Source organism: Idiotropiscis lumnitzeri, chromosome 4 (assembly GCF_059441095.1).
Source record: "Idiotropiscis lumnitzeri isolate Australia: NSW breed Sydney's pygmy pipehorse chromosome 4, RoL_Ilum_1.0, whole genome shotgun sequence".
NCBI lineage: Eukaryota > Metazoa > Chordata > Actinopteri > Syngnathiformes > Syngnathidae > Idiotropiscis > Idiotropiscis lumnitzeri.
Genome location: NC_142394.1, coordinates 29,152,570 through 29,167,423, shown reverse-complemented (window position 1 = coordinate 29,167,423; position 14,854 = coordinate 29,152,570). Strand labels below are relative to the sequence as shown.

The 14,854-nt window shown below is 42.0% G+C and overlaps 1 protein-coding gene across 1 annotated transcript in view; it reads left to right on the top strand.

Annotated features, from left to right (window-relative positions):
* Window positions 1–14,854, top strand: part of LOC148339089 (tudor domain-containing protein 5-like) — a 147,736-nt gene that overhangs the window by 90,773 nt on the left and 42,109 nt on the right. The window contains exon 4 of the mRNA XM_088294643.1: window positions 10,666–10,815. The gene's annotated coding sequence lies outside the window, so the exon portion shown is untranslated. The remainder of the gene's footprint in view (window positions 1–10,665; window positions 10,816–14,854) is intronic.

The window sequence follows — 14,854 nt, the reverse complement described above, 5'->3', positions numbered from 1 at the left end:
CGACGTTGCAAATCTTGATGCCGCCCAGAAGTGAAGCAGGTGAGTTTTTCTCAGACTCCGCCTGTTTTCTTTGGAACTCAAGAGCTTAAAAGTGATGGCATCTTCTGATGGATTCCCGAGTGGCATTTCCCAGAAAAAAAAATAATCAATTGAGTAGGAAGTTGAAGATAGCAATTACCATCAAAACTAAATTCACATGAATAGTAAGGTGGAAAATACCGTATTTTTCTTTTATTTATTTATTTTTTTTAGAACGAGAAAATGGATAGCTCATGTTAAAAAAACATTTTTTATTTAGTTTAGTTTTACCCCTAAACACATTTAAACTTCTTAAAATACACATTTTCAAATATTCCTTCGGGGCGTTCTCAGGCTCGCTGTCCCCCCCCAAAAAAAAGCTGGCACTCACTCACACAGTTCTCCAAATAAGAGGTACAGTGTGCTTGCTTCAAGTTGTTTGTCACTTCCAGTCGCTTCCTCCAAAATTGACAAATCTAAATTAATTCGACGTTGTGCATTTAAAAGCTAAAATATTCAACCAAAACATCTCATTTCGTCCAAAGTATCGTCCAAAGTCCGGCTGGATCGCTTGATCGAATCTGTCCTATTTTGACATCAACTACTGTCCAGCCTCGGTTGAGATATGCTCAGGCCAATAAATACCGACAGACGGGTACACAAGCCACAACTGATTTGCTGTTCATAATTTGTCATCGCCGTGGCAACGTGGCGGAGTGGCAAGGCCCAACAAATGCCAGTATGTGTAGCAAACGTGGTTTGAACGGCTTTTAACTGGTCTTCGTCTGCCTAGAGTACGATACATAGGAAATCAAAGTTCTTGGCAAGTTCAAAGGTCACCGCAAGAAACAGAATAGCTCAAGTCCTAGACTGCACTACAGTTTTCTACATATGTGCCAAAAGGGTCCAAATTAACTCATTCACTAGGAGCCAAGTTAAAAAAAAAAATCGATTTTTGACGTCTTGAGCCGTCAATGAGTTCGTTTATTAGCTTAATGCTAACATATAATGCAAAATAGCATAGCAGGGCTAATGGAAAGTAGCGAAAATGTTGTGGCGATAAAATCAAACAAGCTTTCAAATGTCACGAGAAAGATTAAAATTTTTAAATTAAATTCTCATGTTTGCCGTATCGTTTTTTTTTCTTTTCAATACAATCCAATTTTTATTTATTTTTTTATTTTTTTATAATCCGAGGATTCCCAAATGTGACCTGTGGGGTAAACATGCTCGGCTTTCTCGAAACTTTCCAGGTTTTTTTGAGAACCGAAGTGGTTTGTAGCCGGCGGGTGAGCTCATTTGGCTCGCATGTCGAGCGGTCGTCTCTCCACGCGAAACATTCTTGCGGCCCGCATCTTCATTCATCACCCGCGTCTTTACTTTGAAACAAATTGCTCCCAAGTAGTCGATGATTTCTTATGATCCGGAAAAGTGCGGCGCTGTTATATTTTGTTTCCCGCTGTGCACCTTCCCTTTCAAACAAAAAGCCCCTCTGATTATTTTTGGACCACGAGATACAAGAAATTTTTTATTTATTTTTTTTCTCTCCTACTGCCGTTTGATGTGCGACCAGGGAGACGCGTATTTGCTATTTTTGATGATTTCCCCCAACCGTTTGAAATGGAGGCGCTCTCTTGACGACGGCAGCTTCTTGGTGAAGTTTACAAATAGAGAATTACACCCTGTGTACTTAAAACAACACCAGCGCTTTCAGGTCGTTAGCTTCATGCTAATGCTAGTTAGCATCTTTGTTGTGGCGCTTTAATCGAGAACGTCGGGGAAGTGAAACGCTGCCGAGGGCCGCCGTTTTCCTAACCCGATAGAGAACAAAAATGCTGACAAAATACATGTATATGTGGTCTTAAAATATTTTATTTTTGAGAGTTAATTTCTCAAGTCATGTATAAAAGATCCACGAGCAGCTAAGCCAACAACAAAGCATTTGGAGCAAACAAGATAATACCCAAAGTCTGCGATTTATTTTTGTTTTATTTATTTTTTTGCACAAAAATGACCATTCAAGGATGGCACAAAAGTGCGAGACAGCAAACCAACATTCAGGACTAATTTTGTGGATTTTTTTTTTTTCACGAAAAAATCAACTCCGTGAAATTTGTGCGTTTGTCCTGCATAGCTTTTCAAATCAACAAAAAAATCATTCAACCGATTCACGTTTTGGTCTCAGCGTAAGTGCCGGCGTGAGTGCAGCTAAGACTGCATGCCTGCCATCTAGTGGTGGATGACAATATTCAACTTGAAACTACATTCGAGTGCAGTTCAAGACCCACTCATTTGCATATTTTACTTTTTTTTTTTAACAATTCTTTTTAGATTTTATTTTCAGGCGGATTTTTTTTTCCCAGATTTTCTTTTTTTTTTTTTCAAACAAAACATATATTGAATATTTATCAACATTTTTAGGACAATTTTATTGGGTTTGTTTAAAAAAATAAATCCTTGATGTAAACAGACAATATAATAGTTAGAGGTGTCGATTAATCAATTATCAAATTAATTAATCATCAACTACCCGAATCACGTAATCACTTAGTCATTGTTTTACTTAAATTGTCCAAGTCGTCTGATTTCAGCCTCTCGACGTGAATTTTTCTCTGATTTGTGTTGAACTTCATGAAAGCAGGCTGATCTTTTCTGTTCCATTCAAATCAGACACTTGATAACAACTTGAAAATGATCAAAGCGGCAAATGAATTAGTTTCAAAAAGGGTGGTGAGGACAACGTCAATTGCTTTTTGTGTCATACTCTGCAATTTTTGTTTTTTTCTCTTATTTTTTAACAACGATTGCTGATTGGGGGAAATAGTTATGTTATGCTCTTTAATGCAAAATAAAATTGGATTATACGATTAATCAACGGACTAATTGTCAGAGTAGTCGATTTAAAGAATATTCAATAGTGACAACCCTAATAACAGAAGTCATATATTCTTCATCCTCTGCGTTAAACGACTAATATCAATGCCGTACTGACGAGCTGAGATGAACAATTAGGATTCCCATGATTCTATTTAATGAGGTGATTACTGTGTGTTTTGTAATCTAATTCAAACACACATGAGAATTTTATTTATTTTGTGGGAAAGCCAAAATATCTGAGTGTCGCTTTTCGGGTCATCGTGTGATTTAATACGGCGGAGCCTTGGAGGTGGAATGAGCTGTTGGACCATATCGTCCTTGAAAACTGAGGACAAATAATCAAGATTTGTTGGACTGCAGGTGTGACACTCACAGAAACATGAGGGGGGGGGACCCTGCAGGGTTAGCTCTTTTTTTTCGTTTTTTGTTTTTTTTCTTGTTGCGCGTTTCCGTTGCTCCCGAGCCTCCGTGTTCAACCCTCGAGGGCGTCCATCTTAAAGGTCACCCTGGCGTTCTTTTGATTTGAGATTCTCTCTTCCAAAATGCTTCCTGCCTCTGACTTTTTCTTCACTTAATGAGGCGCCGCTGCTCGCTAGCTCTCAACTCTACCTTTCACCTTCTTTCATGTGATTTTCTTTTTATTTGTCTTCTGCGCACTCCACAACAGACCAGGAAGGGGAAGATTGCGTGTGTGTGTGTGCGTGCGCGCATGTGTGTGTTGTCTCTCGACTCGTTGGTGTGCTTGGAAGTCCTTGAGATGTCAACCTGCGCCCAAATGCTCATTTTCTGCCTTTAGTCAAGCCCCGCTCGGCGTTATCGGCGCCATTTCCTCAAACGGGAAAGTCAAGTCGGGGGGGGGGGGGGGCTGACCGATATTCAACTTCAGCAACTTTGTAGCAGTCGCTTAACTGACGTGTGTCGAAGTGCAAGGCGCAGATCAAAGTTGTTATCGCTCACTAAAACAAAAAAAATAATAATTATAATAACAAGGGAATACTGCATTGTCTTTTGTTTTCATCTTTTTCAGTTTGTTTAAAGCATAAGCTATGTGGCTAAATTGTCAAAATCAAATTATTTCGGCTCTGCTATTTCTTGATGGGTGTTCATCTGTCCTCATTAAATAAATCTTTAGAATTTTTTTTTTGTTTTTATGACACAATTCGTATTGTGGCCTCGCAGTTAACAAGAAAAAAAACTAAACCTAACACGAAAGCTCAGCCTTTTTCCAAACAATACAAACTTTGTCACACGATCGAATAACTTTGGTGCCACCTAGAGGTGAAAGTGGAAAAGGCACGACCAGTGCGGTAGCTGTGTTGCTGTCACACAGGAAGCAGAATAAATAAATAAATTAGCTTTTTTTCCCGGCATAAAAGAAGACAATGTTGTGTCTCACGTCGTTCCTTTCATATTCCATCACATCGCCGTGACTCCACAACAAAACATTGCTTGTAATTACGCAAACGCGGCAAGCTGGCAAGTGTTGTTGTTGCCGTGGCCTTTACTTGCCTGAAAACTGCAAAAAAAACAAACTTAAAAGTCTCCTTTTAATTGTATTTCATTTGACTTCTAAATGTTCGTAGCTGACAGAGGCTGTTGGCTTGCCAAGTTTCTGAAACGTTTTCTCAAAAACATGCCGCGACAATTGCCAGAAAATTGGCACATGAGGTGGGATGATTCTTTTGTATTGTGCGGTGCCGTCATGCTACCGCGGCCTCCACAATTTTGTCTTATTTCTTAACATCTGCTTTGGTTGCATCGTCCAAACGCATCAACTTTGGCCACTTTTTCCATCCACTTCCACCCCCCCCCCAAAAAAAGCCGCATGGCCGTGAAGGCAGCACTCGTCATACTTGCCTCCAGTTCTGCACTTGACTTCTTTGAATTTCTCATTTCTGCTTTGTTTTGCGGCTCTCCGCTTGACGCTATTACAAGCTGTCTGACACCTCTTCTTTGCCATCTGCTTGTTTTTTTGTTTTTTGTTTTTTTTTTAATGCGCAGCAAGAAAGACATTCCAGATGATGTGCCCCTCGCCATCGACGATTTGGAGGAAATGCGATACAAGAAAGGAGGTGGAGGAGTGGGGGGGGGGTTGTGGGGTGTCACGTGCTTCGTCCCCGCAGGGTGAAGATTGGCGGACATATGCTGCGTCCATCTTCCCTTCTCCTCTTTTCAGGCAGGCGAGGAGGACAACATGATTATGAACTCATAAGCTGCTTAATGCTGTCGTCAAATGAGAAGCGCCGGCTCGGCTCAATTTCCTGCTCGCCCGCCGCCGCGATCGCCGCCTCGCGCTGGTGCCCCTTGTCGCCATCTCGCGCGCGCGCGCGCACGCACGCACGCACGCCGTGATGGATTAAAGCGGTCGTCAGGGAAATGAAAGGTGGAGCCCACATTGCGAACATCATCCAGACTAATTACACACTATAGTGCTCAACCTGGCTGTGCGTGTGTGTGTGTGTGTGTGTTTGTTTACTGATATGTAAGAACGAAGAGAAAGTGGGAGTGAGAATGCGTGTGTCTGTGCATACGTGTGAGCGTGTATGTGATTCTGATAGTGAATGTCTCACTGTGTCGTTGTGACCTTAAACACTATATGTGAAAGAGAATGAGTGCGTGTAACGTGGGGGTGCCTTTGCGTGTGTGTGTGTGGGGGGGGTGAGTTTGTGTGCATGCATGACAAACTGAGAGTTGAGCGTTCTTACCTGAGAGAGAGAGCGGTAGTAAATGATTTGTTCAAAAAGAACGACTCTTCGGTGAACGTGAGTGAACGGATCACTTTCTCAAGTGATTCGTTCTTCTCTCACTCGATTTGACCAATCAGCAGCTAGCGTCAGATGAAGGAGGGATTTCACTAAAAATACGGACACGCTATAGCCGTTCACGGAATCAGTGAAGTGATTTCCCGTTTGGTACGATACAGTGAGACGATTCTTTTGAACGATTCTTTTGAACTGTTTGCGAACGATTCTTTTTCAACGGGAGATGCGTGCCACCCTGGCCAACATCAGTTGTTCAAAATTGATTTTTTTTTTCTTTTCCTTTTTCTCAAGTGGATGATTGGAGACTTAAACACTCGTATCGCACATCTCCGCTGAGCTTTTAGAGAGAAAAAAAGACGGTGTAATGAATATCTAATGCTCTTTTTTTCCTCTTTTGCCGATTGTGTTTTTTTCTCGTCAGCTAATTGCTTATTTCCTATTGTTGACGCGCATGCTTTAGAATAGTGGTTCTCAACCTTTTTTTTTTTAGTGATGTCCCCAGTCAAGTACCCTGTGACCTGCGGAAAGCATTTTGGGGTAAATTAATAAAAATATTAATAATAATAAAAATAATCAGTTTGCACTTGTATCAGACTTTTTTTCCAAAGACTTACTTATGCGTCCACCGCGACTCCATTATTTGCGTCTTCAAGTGATTGACAGGAAACGAGTGGTGGCACGTGACAAGTTGGGTCGAACCATTCTCGTTTTAGGGGGAATCAGAATTTTTTTTTAAATAATGAAATTGAATAACTTACCGAATATAAAATTTTGTTTTATGAACCTCTATGGTCATGAGACATTTAATTAATTAAATAATTACTTTTAAAGGATTTTTGCATGTTTTTTGTTTTATTTCAAATTTCCCGTCCCCCCCTGCAGTTCCTTCAAGTACCCCTAGGGGTATGCGTACGTCCATTTGAGAACCACTCCTTACGTATATGGTATAAAAGTGCTGATTGTCGCTCCGCACGCGAGCGTGTCGCGCGGGTAAACCGGTTTGGGCCTCCCAACCTCATCATTTGTGTTGGTGTGCGATTCGATTTTGCTGCGCTGGCTTGACTTTGGGCAATTTCCGACAAGTTGTTTCGGGTCTCGCAGTTGTGGGAAACTCTCAACGAATGGTGTTTGTTGTTTTTGACTTGCATCACTCGAGGGATGCTTCAAACAACCGCTGCCCAAGCGCTCTTCAGTTAGGTTGAACTTTTTTCATTGAGTGCATTTGCATTCAAAGCTTTCAGGAATGTTTCTTTTTCAACTTTTAGGTGCTCTCAAATCGTTTTTGGGTGTGTGTGTGTTTCAAGCATGTGGAAGCAACCCTACCATGAAATCGGTTTCCCATCAGAACATCAAACGCCACGGAGGAGTGTGTGCGCGCAAATGTGTGTGCGTGTCGGTCGGACTCATTGAATCGATTTTATTATTTGAGCCTTGGGGGTTTCCAACTAGGGTTAGGGGCCCTCGGCCAGAGAATATGTTGAAAAATGCAAATAAATAAATAACACTTAATTGGCAACAAACACGAACGTCAGGTAACGCGCTCGCGCAATAATCGTGACATGAGCGACATCACGTCTTGCGACACAGCTGGTGTGCCACAATTACACATCCTTAAAGTTGGGGATGTTTTGGAAGGGAAAAAAAAAATTCACGTTTGAAGATAATTGCTTCCAACGTGCAAAGGTTATGTACTATTCAACGTTTGAGTTAGAACGTGTCATTGTCTTTGAGTTTCCCAGAAATGCCACACGAGGCTTTTTAGGGCGCCTCATTGTCACCTTTGCCGTGCAAGGCCAATTTTTAAAGATGAAAAATAAGTTCTTGTTTTGATCATGTGTGCTGAAAACAAAAAATATTGAATTTGTTTTTTCCTCTTTTAACCTTCAATTACCAATTGAAAATGGAAAAAAAATAATGCATATGCGGATTTTTTTTTTTGCTTCAAGTCACGAGTTGAGAGGACTGGGCCTGTTTTTACAAGAACACACACGCACACACACACACACACGCACGCCCTCCCTTTGTGTAGTCGCAATCGACCTTATCCGACCAATTAAAAGGACCGCTTAGTTCCCGATCAATGGGTTAATGTTTGGGTGGGGAGGGCAGAGCAAAGGATCGAGTCGTATTTGTGTCCTCATGACACTTTCACCACCCAAAAAAAGTTTACTTGCAAGGCTGTGAATCGACACAAACGTCTTATTTTCCGTCTCTGTATGTATGAGACCTGCACGATATTGGAAAAACATGCGACAAGGATGTTGACTCCTGCGATATTGATATTATTGCGATATTTAACATGTACATAAAGAAATGACATTTTTTATTATCGAATGAAAGAAGTACAATTTTATAAATAACAATCAAATAAGATAAGATAATGGCCAACTGTTGCCAACATTTACCTTTTCATCGGATTGGCCAAATTCCGATAAAAGCACAAAAAAAAAATATTATTTCATGTCTTTGAGATTATGCATATTGCATAGGCCATTATTTTGATACCAATATTTTTTAAATATTTTTTTAATGAATATCCACACATCTAATAATCATGATAATAATATATAAATAATATTAATTTGTCAATAAAGTGATGATCTTAATCATTTCTCACAACAGATCGATAATTAATACGCTGCACTTCATTTTTACAAATCTCTTCCAATGTTCAAATATTCCCAAAAAATCCCATCGACACCATTCCTAGAAAATCACAATGTCCCTTCACTATTAAGCCTATTTATGAACAGGCTTGCGACTACTCGTGTCGTCCTTGGGGGGGGGGGGGGGGGGCTACCTGGTCCCTGCGAGCACCATATCGGTGATACCTAGTGATGGATAAATGAAGCTTCAAATCGACTTCATGAACCAATTGTAGTATTTTTGGACTCCAGTAGATGGCACTCTCTGGTCAACTTTGGGGTGAAAGCACACGGACCATTTTTTTAAAACCTTTATTTAAACCAACAGTGCCATCTAGAGGGCTAAAAAATACAACAACTGGTTCAGGAAGCAAATTTGAAGCTTCATTTTCCCATCACTTGTGATATCCGCTTTGAATTCAGACGTCATCTCGTCTGCAGCAGCAATGGAAATTGTTTTGGAAATTGTGTCGGTCGCCCGTGTTTAAAAGGGAGTGCGGCATCGGCGCCGTGTCTGCGTGGTGGTAAAGCGAAAGCAGTCCCTCCCACGCGCGATTAAGTGCAGCCAAGTGACGCTAAGACACGTTAACACATCAGAAAGAGGTTGGAATGACTTTTTTTTTTTTAAACTCACTTTAGTCAGTCTACAAAGCAGTTAAAGACTCCTGGTGAGCACGTCGAGAGAAAGGGCACGAATGGGCTTTTTCGGCATCTTTTTTTTTTTATTTTTTATCACCTGCGTGCAACTTGAAAGTGTTGATCACAGAGCTTGTTTCCCCTTCAAAAATATATGAAAGCAGTGTGTGTTTCTTTCCCTGTTCGTTTCTCCGCTTTGAGAAGCAGATGCTTCCGATAATACATCGAATTCCAGCATTTCTCCAGCCGTATGACTACTAGCAAAAAAAAAACACAACACGTCAACACGCTGACGTATTTTCAATGCGGCAAAAGTGACTCAAGTTTGCAGCCAACTGGAAGTTCAAAGCCTGACGTGGCAACATGAACGTCCTCGCAATCGTCTTTTCTCGATTCTATTTCAATAAGCAACCTTTTTTTTGTGGGGCAACCACATAAAAAAAGAAAAAAAAAAGTAGACGCACGTGTCTAATTTTGTCCAAATCATCTGAGTTACAGTTTCTCAACAGTAAATATTCTTCTTTTTTTTTGTAGCAGCATCAAGGGAGGGTTCATTTGAACCGAGCCTGAATTTTGTCCGTTTACGGCAGAGGTTAAAATCGAACGGTCTCACGGGGCCCCTGTTGTCATGCTGGTTAATCCGATCATCACTAACCAGATTACGCGGAATTGAAATTGACCCGGCGCAGCCACGGGACCGCGCTTCTTCTGACACTTGTTCTTATCCGATCAATTGTGTAAAGGCCGCGTCCGCGCTGTATTTCCGAGGCGGTAGCGCCCGCGCGGTGGCAAACGGCGCTTGCCAGTTGTTGTTTGCCAGGCGCCAATGCGCCGCCGCCCGCCTGTCACTGTCGCAGCCTCCCGTCTCCATGACAACGGACCCATCTCAACTTGGGTCTTCGGGAGGAGTTGGGAGGCGACGCGGAAAGCAATCTGGAAAGCGTTTGACTTCATCTGATGCATTTATGCCAATGACATCTCACACACGCACGCACTTGTTTTTCAGTGGCTTGCGCCGAGGCAACAGGTGTCGGATGTGTTCAACGCCGCCCACTTCATCTCATTTTCGTGCTGCTTGTGCCACTTATGTCACCCGCCGCAATGAATGTGAGATGCTGTCAGAACACTTTATCTTTCCGCCCTTATCTCCACGCTTTCCACTGTGACACACACGCACACAACACGGCACACGCTATGGCTATCTGTCATCTCTCCTGTGGCCATTGCATGGTCCGCATTGTCCGTCCTTACCTCCCTTTTTGTTTTTTCTTTTCCCCGTCTTGCTCACCTCCTCCTATACAGGATTAGATCGCTTGCAGGCCAGAAGGGAAAAGCATTTTCATATGTGGCAGCACGTTGGCACTTTTGCCTTGATGAACAACATAGAGGATAATGGATGGATGCATTTATATATCTCGATATTTATATACGTATACATGTGTATATATATATATATATATGCATGCAAAAGTATATCTATAAATGTATATATAGATATGTGTGCATGTACTGGAGGGAGAGGGAGAGAGAGAGAGAGAGTGTAATCTGTATCTATCTATGCATTCTGCGTAAATAAATGACTCTGTCCGCTCAAGAACAATCGCGAAAGTTGGAGGAGTGAAGCCGACTGCAAGCTTTTCCTTCTCCTCTTTTTAATGAATTATCCAACATGACTAAAACCATCTTATTCATTCCAGTAGTCATCTTGACCTCTCTCTCCTCAACAGCTTTGCCACATCATCCTCCTCCTCCTCCTCCTCGGGGCCCCCAAGGAGAGTCATTCGACGACCCCGATTAAGGTCACCGGAGTTCATAGGTCGCCCGGTCAAGACGTCCACACGACCGTGTCAAAACACCAGCTGGCGCAACCAGCTCAGGTAAGTGTTGTTTGCTTGGAAACTTTAACGGGGCTCGTCTTTTATTATTTCCAGCGTGTCCCAACCTGAAATTGAATCTATGACCCCGAGATTATTTCAAATAAATGCCGTTTGATGCCAAATTTTGAACCAATTTGCAATGATTCCAATTCTGCTCTGTAAAAATAAAAAAATCACCAAAGTTGCGCAAGAGTTTGTCACCTGGCGTTCTCAGGCGGGGTTGAAATTGCAACAGACTTGCATCAGCAGATTTGCAAGCATCTTGGCGTCTTGTATTTCTTAAGAAGCGACTCCCACCCTCCCTTCGCCCCCTTTAAAGGATAACCAAGTTCGAGAAAGCATTGAACATCTGATGCCAACGCCGTGCTGCAAAAATCCCCCCGGCTGCCGCCTGCAGAATTTTGATGGCGAGCGTAGCAGGAAGTAATAGAGATAAATGCGGCGTGCCCGTGAATCCATCTCGCCGCTTCTTCGCTCCGAGTCGGCGCGTTGCCCCCATGAGCCGGGTTGAAATGGTTTCACACACTCAAGCGCACACGCACGCACGCACGCAGAATTATGTTTGTCCTCTCCTTTGTTGCTTTACGAGTCACGCTGGTGCCGCTTGGAGATGTACAAACTCATGGCGGCTAACGTGTACGAAAGGAGTGCGCGCACACACCCTCAGGTTTGTCCGTAGAACACGTTTGAATTCACACAACTCGAAAAATAAAATGAAAATTAGCCTGGATTTTTTTTAGGAGTTTAAAAAGGCCTCCTGGAAATGAGCATGTTGGCCACGCCCCCCTCGCGGGAGCGGAGGGGATGAATACCCCGCCTGCTGCCTCCTTCGAGTTGACACGACTTTAACTTTTCTGATATAAGTGGAATTGTTAACGTCAATCAATGTAGCGGACGTGATCCCGAAGGAGAGCCTCAACCTGCTCCAAATGAATCTTGCCTTGCGGGAGGTTTTTTTTTTTTTGTTTTTTTTTTTTGTTAGAACTGAAGTTAATACGAAGTGAACGGAAGCAGACGTCGTCTCGGAAGATGACATCCAACTTGGGTCGTCGCCTTAAGCCATGTCCTTGTCAAGCAAAACATTCCAGTGAAGGTCGAAATGAGCTTTGATTGTCAGCGAGTATTTATTAGCCAGCTGCTCACCTGAGCAACACGGACTACCGTTACGTTTAAACGCGGTCAATATTCGGGTGAATGTTCAAATTCCGGTTTTCGGAATAACATTCCGACGAGATTTATAGACACATAAATGTCTGCCTATATCAGTGCTTCTCAAATGGTGGGGCGCGTGTGAATCTGGCGAACGTACTACAATAAAGTGTAATTGCACCTCCACTCCAGTAGTTGGCAGTGGCGCTCTCCTTGCCCATTATGCGAAGCAAGTATTAACTCTACGCTGTAGAATATTCAGATTATTACACGACTCACCGAATATTCAGGTAAGAAAAAGCCAGGAGTCTTATTCGGGTTTTTAAAATTCAGAATAAGAGCATAATCAGATTTCGGCGCACATTTTCAAACCCGTATACTGCCAAGATTCAGGTTTTAAAAAGGTTATTGACCGCATGTGAACATACGCACTGCCCGTTGAACCGATTAGTCAAAGCATTGAATTTACAACTCCGGAATGACAATGAGAGCTCACTGAGTCACTCATCCAATCAGGATCCAAAAATCCAGAAAAAATTGCCTTTTTGAGAAATGTTTTTGCGTGATATCGTCTTGAGAAAATCTGCTCAAAAGGCACTTTGAAATGAAGGTAAAACCATGTGACTTTTTGTCACGTTTTCTTCTCGGGGAACCGGCTTCTCCATTTGGCTGACAGTAAAAAATATCCACCAATTGACGGTCAAAATTTTCGTGATGTTTCAAATACTAAAAAATAAAAATTTAAAAAAATGAAAAAAAAATGTAACTAGCATCAATGGAAGATTATTCGCAAGAAAAGCAGTGTAGGCAGTGATTTGTTTTATTTTGTGTGTGTGTGTGAATTCAGTTAGTCTTCCACAACTTCCAACTTCCGAAAATGGTGATTGGACTCGAATCAACTTTAAGCGTCTCCAGCCTAAACTTTCCGCTCGAACTTAGCGTCGAAGCCACATGGTCATATTTGGGGAAAAATAGAAGTAAGGAACACGCCTGAAGCCCCGCCGAATGTGGTTTGCGTTTAGTCATTGTTCAGCGCCTGGAATGCTCCGTCGCTCGCTTGTTCAAAGAAGCAAAAGCAGACCGAGCGAGGCCAACTTTGGCTACGTTCTCCAAGCTAGCTTAGCCTTCAGACGCAATTGCGAAGTTTTAGGCCCGCTTCAGACTCGCTTGCGATTAAACACAGCTGTCCTGGCCTCTGTTCGCAAACAATGGCTTATCGTAGAGCCTCTTAACGTTATTATCCGCATACCAGATTCACTTTTAATGAAGGGAGTTCCGGGAAGTGGTTTTTGAAAGGCAAAAACGCTATTTTGCTCATGAATTCTTTCATCCGCTTGCATATTTGAATGTTGTAGGTCACAAACGACTCCGTTATTTGATTATAATGCAGCGATGTCCTCAGTGTTGACAGTAATGCATTACTTGGTATGTTATGCAGGTTTCCCCTTGTCTCCACGCAGAGGACAAAGTCAATATTCCTGCTGTTTTTTGTTTTTTTTTTACTTTTCCGCATATGTTTAGCCGCTTCGGCCATGGCCGTGCTCTTCAGGCCACGTTGCCTCTTTTCGTTCATGTGCTCGCATTTAGAAGGGAACGGGACCAAAGCATGGACCCAAAACAAATCAAGACTATGGCATGAAGGCAAGAAGAAGTTCAGACGGGCTAATGTGCGTCGTGCCGGGTCAGGCCCAATCAGGACTTGGTTGTGAATCAGAGTGAACTCCTGCAGCATGACAAACAGAATGCCGGTTCGCGTTTGGGAACATTTGAATTGAAACTCGATGCCGTGAAAATGTAGCGTTTGCAAAGCTCTCGGGATGGATTTCTGGATTTTGGATAGAGCAGCAGCTCCTAATTTGGGCGGTTCTGAAACCAGTTTGGCTCACACAAACCAGATGACATTTTAGTCTAATAAAAAAGTAAAAGGGGGCGAATGAAAATAGAAATGTCAATAATCCGTCCCAGACTTCCCCCAAGAAACTAAAAAAAACTGTTGGAACATGTTTGGAAAATAAGCACGCTGTGATATTGCATTTTATAAAAAACACACAGTAGTGACATTAAGGAGAATGTAGGCAAACATTTTGGTATTCCGATATCTTACTCTATCATATAATCAGATAAAAATAACGTTGTTTTTTTTGCTTGTTTGAAGCTACACAGCACAAAAGAATACATTTTCACTTGAGAAATGGACAACCGATTTTCATTTTCAGATATTCTGCATTTGAATTTAAGCTGTACATAGAAGCACACTGTTTCCTTCTCTCCCGATTTTGTTTCTCAGTCAAAGTGACGTCAGAAGCAGAGTAGCAATTTTGCTGGCTAAAACAACGCACTTGACTAAGTCTGGTTCATGAAAAAGCACAACAGTATGAAAAGCAAAAAGTGTTCAGAGTCATTGACGTCATTAACTTGAGGGCTGCTAGCGGCTCACAATGCTAACGGATAGCGTAAACATTGGCAACACACGCCATACAATATAATGTCATTCCATTTAAGTCATTTTTTTTTGCACCCTTAATTAACATTTAAACATTATTTCAGGACAACCTTCTGTCGTTATCGTCAGTAGCCAAATTTTGTGACAGCGATAAACGCCGCCCAAAAAAAACAATAATAATAAAATAAAAAAATAAACGCCGCAAACAGTCAAGTCAGCCGTTACGTCTTGCACGCCGCTGACATTTCAAAATAAAATCATACCAAGTCTTTGTCGTGACGTTGAATAACACAGAGATGGAGACTAAATTGTTTATTTGACACGGTCCGTCGCAGACAGTATGCGTGATCTGACCGGCAAAAAAGGGTCAAGTGTCCAGCTCTGATTATTTGGTAAGATAAGATTTATTTTGAAGTTGGCCTTCTTACGCCTTTAGCGGCCTGTTTC